Raw genomic sequence first — 5,262 nt, 5'->3', positions numbered from 1 at the left:
AGTCTACACAGGCAGAAGAGCAGCCTGGGCTTTGAGTGATGGGACCTGCATTTTACAGGACTAGATTATTGAGACTGGTTTGAACACAAAGACACCAAGCAGACTCCTCCATGGCCACTAAGATTCTGAGGCTCACCAGCCTCCTGTGAGACACCAAATGCTTCACCTCAGGCGAGTCAGGTAGTGGGAAAAGATGTTCAGCCAGAAAATCTTTCAGGCACTTTTGTCTTTAAATTTGTATGCAAGTAACTTTGGGGAAAACAGAGAAAAAAGTTCTTTCAGAATTAATGCTTTTTCTTTAGAGTTGTATACTCTATTATTAATAATAGAGTTGTATACTCTATATTATTAATATTACTTATTAATATATTATTAATATTACTTATCAGCGTTGCAATACAACATTCAGTCTTTAACCAACCATACAATGCCTCTGCTTTGTTAAAAGCAATCCCAAGTCTCTTTGTGTTGTTTTCTATAAAGTCGGAATCTGTTCACAAATATTCTACAATTTTTTTCCTTTTTTTTTTCTTTTGGCTGCAATATGTAGTCCTTGTTCATAAATTTACAGCCTTAATGTTTTCCTTTCTAGTGTATATATATATATATATACACTAGAAAGGAAAACATTAGTAGAATGTTTACTAGAAAAACTAGTATATATATATATACTCTTCACATGTAAGCCAGATTTTAGCCATACATCATGTTTTACAGAAATGGCAATGGGATAAAAACCACACAGATGTATTTCATCTTTAAAATGTAAAGTGTCATCATTCAGACTCCAAAGTGCAGAAGTTATAGTAGTTATAAAAGGAATAATTTTCTTTGTGCTGAGTTTAGAAATGCAACTCTTATTTCAGGAAAGTAGGCCTGTGTTAGACTCAGCAGGAAAAAAATACTTCCATATAGTAGTTTTCAATAGAGTAAATTCTAAGGGATCTTTTTCTCTATTAAGAAAGGGATTTTTTTTTTTCTTTCAGAATTTCTACTCTTAAAGGCAGCTCAGAAATTAGAAGACTTCTAGGAAATTATTTCAAATGGAGGCAACTCTTGTCCGTGTACAATAGTAGTCAGATAAGAAAGCTTTAATTCTAGTACAAAACAGTCTTTGACTTCAAAGGTTTAATTTCTAGCTGGCACAGGACCAGTAAAACCAATAATTTCCTCTTTAGATTATGTTTTCTACTAATTGAATTTCTGTTCTTGTAAAGCAAGTTAGTGAGTGGCACACAGTGCTGGCTGCAGCCCAGCTCGCTGAGCTCCTGAGTTTATCCATTTGGTAAAATACATACTTATGCGCATTGTGTGCATGGAGCCCAAGGTCCCACTGACTTTGTCAGCTGATAAGATCTCATTTTAAGACCATCAGCATCTGTTCATAAGTTATTATTCCTCCCATTCAGATTTCAGTTATGTTATTTGTTGTGGCTGTTTATCCTCGTCGGCTAAGGATTTCAAAGCAGCTTCAGGGATTTAGATACATTTTCCATTTTGAGTCCATATTTACATTTCCTTGAAGAACCCCGGTCACCCTATTTATAGACCTTTGTTAAGCTCCGTGACCGCAATCCCATGGGCTTTGGGCACAACATTTATACATTTCACTTAAGGACTGGTCAATGGGTGACGCAGGCTAAAATATATATTTGAAGACCACAGGAATAGTACATCTTGTTCTATATAATGGCTTGAAAATGAGAATACAGACTTGAACCATGGCAGCAGTGATCTACTTTAGACAGCAGGGAGAATTATTTAGCTATAGAGGAAGCGACACATAGGACTATGTTGCCACACGATGCTGCAGTGTTTCCATCTTCAAAAGCAGTGTGGCCAGGAGGTGATTCTGTCCCTCTACTCCACCCTGGTGAGACTCCTCCTGAAGTGGGGCATCCATCTATCAAGTCCCCAACAGGAGGGAAGGACATTGACCTATTGGAGTGGGTCCAGAGGAGGCTACCAAGATGATCAGAGGGGTGGAGCACCTTTCCTATGAGGAAAGGCAGAGGGAGTTGGGGTTATTCAGCCTGGAGAAGAGAAGACTTTGGGGTTGTGGCCTTCCAGTATCTAAGAGTGCTTACAAGAAAGATGGAGAGGGCCTCTACAAGAGCATGTAGTGCCAGGACAAGGGAGAACAGATTTAAACAGAAAGTTTAAATGTTTCCTACTATTTAACCTAGGTTTAGGTTAAATATTAGGAAACAATTCTTCACGGTGAGGGTGGTGAGACACTGGAACAGGTCTTAGAAAAATTGTGGATGCCCCATCTCTGAAGTATCCCGGGCCAGGTGGATGAGTCTCTGAGCAACCTGGTCTAGAGGAAGGTGTCCCTGTCCATGGCAGCGGGGCTTGAAACTAAATGACCTCTAAGGGTCCTTCCAACCCAAGTTGTTCTCTGGTTCTATGACTTTAAGGGTAGTTTATATGGCATTTATGTTTCAGGCTGGCTCTTCAGGACCCCTCTGGCCCTGTGGCTCTGCAGTTCCATACAGCCTCAGGCAAAGCGCTGCCCGGGGGCGAGGCCAGGCCAGGCCAGGCGAGGGCTGCTGAGGGCACCGCGGGCAGCGATGGCCTGCCAGGAGCTCAGGGCTGTCGGCCGGGCTCCGCTGGCTGCGCCTCGCTTCGCTGGCCGGACAGCAAGCGAGCTCTCCTTCCTGGCAGCTGGGAGAAGCCGTGCCCGGGGGAAATAGCAGCCTCTGGAGAGAGGGGCTGGCGGAGAAGGAGACCCTCTGGAGAGGAGCCGCGCCTCCCCCTCGGCCCCGCTCCGGCCGCCGCCGCCTCCTGAGGGCACGGCTGCCCTGCGGCGCCCCCGCGCGGCCCCGCGGGACACGGCGGGACGGGGCTGGCACGGCTCCCGAGGGAGCGCCCGGTGAGCCCGGCCCGGCACGGCACGGCACGGCCCTGCACACAGCGCTGGGCGCAGGCGGACACACAGACAGACAGACAGACAGACACAGATACAGATACACAGACATACACACAGACACACACAGACACACACACAGAGACACACACACAGACACACAGAGACACACACAGACACACACACACAGACTCACACACACAGACACACACACAGACACACACACACACACACACACACACACACACACACACAGACACACACACAGACTCACACACACACACACAGACACACAGACACACATACACACAGACACATGCCCACGGCTGCTAAAGGTGTCACATGCACCTCCCCGACAGCAAAAAGCGATCTGCCTTATTTTAACATACGCAGCACTGTCAGGTTAAAAGCATTTGCTCCGAGCTCGCACTCAAGTTATCACACACGTGACACCGGATCCCTTCAGGAGAGCCAGCATCCACAAAGGCATGCTTTGTGCAGGCCGGTGACATGGGACACACACCACACCGGGAGTTCTAAGTTTCCATTTTGATCACATTGCTCAAACATGAGAATGAGTCACCCACCGTACTGAAACCGTGACCTTTGTATTTACACCGAAAAAGGAATGATAAGCTTAGGACAGGGAAAGAAAACTAGAGGGAAGGGAAAAAAACCCAAAAAAAAAACATAAAACACCCAAACCCAGGCATATCTTTGCTCTTTGAAACACAGTCAGCTGATGTTATTCACATGCAAGCCAAAGAAGTTGTGGCTGTGATTTGGTTTATTCAGTGTATCTGCATGAACTCCAAGGGAATCATGTCAACAGCTCTGCAGTCCCTGCAGCATGCATATTCTGGTCACAGTAAAGCAGGGCAAAGCTTTTTGTGTCCATTCATCCAGTAAAGGAACCATGTGAGACATTTCACTTAGAAATAGAGTCCATCTTTAATTTAGAGCAATCCTGCCCCTCAGCCATCCTCAGCAACACACAGTTATCCTGCAAGGGAAAACAATGCTGGCAGGGAAGAGTTGTTACTGCAAAGTAACCAAAAACATGAAAATCCAAAAAGAAACAAGTCTTATAAGACTTTTAAAAATCATTAATTGGACATAATTCTTCAATGTGTTTTTCCATCTCCTCCTAATTAAGAACAAAAGAATACTCAACTGATTTCTAGTATTTTTCATCAACAAACCACCAGCTGTAGCACTTTCTACAGAGCAGACAGAAGTGTAGTGCAGTGGACCCAAATGGGACCTGTCAAAGAACATGACTTTGAAGAGAACAGACCCAAAGGATATCAATATTTAAATACAGCAGGCCAGCCTGACTGAGAAAACCCAAGCATTTAAGTGGATTTATTATTTATGCCTCTGTCATATTTGGAGCATCCCTTCAGACAAAGGGAATAAAATCCTGGCAAGGATTATTTTGTGTAAGTGTAAGACAATGAACTGGACAGGTTTCTAATGTATCCCTGAAGTGTGGCTCATCCAGCAGACAGGTTGGATCTATGGGGTGTGGATGAAAAGAACAGGGGTTGCAGGAAACATTTATGAGTAGCCTGCTGAGACAATCATTAGAGCTACTTGCATCCATCTCATTCTCCAATACATTCGAAGTGTGTTCTCAGAAGTAAATTTGGCCGTGCATCAATGGGCAGCTGCATTTTTAAGTGGAAACCTCTGTTAAATTAAAATTTTCTGTGTTATAGCATGAGCTCTAGCATCTGTTGTCTAGCTCATTTATGACCAGCTAAGCTTGCAAAAAACCCAACAAGAAACTGAAATGATGCAAAAGGCAAATGTCCACTGGGGAAACTGTTTTGTATTTCCCACAGGGAGCAAGAACTTTTGTGCTTGAGTGGTGCCTACAACACTAAAAGGGAGATAAGTGAATGTTAGAGCAGAACAAAACCAGAGAGAATAAAGAAAGTAAGCTGCTTCCTAAGGATATGCAATTGAGAACTGCAATGGCAGGCCTGCATGCTAAAAAAACACCTTCTAGATAATCATTTGAGGTGCTTCAAATGATTGAGACTTTGTATAAAGAGCCTTCCATTATAATACAGTGATGATCAATAGGAACAGCCTATTGATGCAGTGGTTTCTGCATTTGAAATGGTTTGTCCTCATGTGCTGCTTATGGCAAATTTCAGTTCATTTTGTGTTCACTGATTTTATTTGAGAGAGATATACACAGGCCTGATTTCGTCTGATGGAAACCCTGGGGACGGGGCTGGCACGGCTCCCGAGGGAGCGCCCGGTGAGCCCGGCCCGGCACGGCACGGCACGGCCCTGCACACAGCGCTGGGCGCAGGCGGACACACAGACAGACAGACAGACAGACACAGATACAGATACACAGACATACACACAGACACACA

Source organism: Pyrgilauda ruficollis, unplaced genomic scaffold, assembly GCF_017590135.1.
Source record: "Pyrgilauda ruficollis isolate IOZ18807 unplaced genomic scaffold, ASM1759013v1 scaffold37, whole genome shotgun sequence".
NCBI classification, from domain to species: Eukaryota; Metazoa; Chordata; class Aves; order Passeriformes; family Passeridae; genus Pyrgilauda; species Pyrgilauda ruficollis.
The sequence above is the reverse complement of the archived record's forward strand: the minus strand, read 5'-3'. Positions refer to the sequence as shown.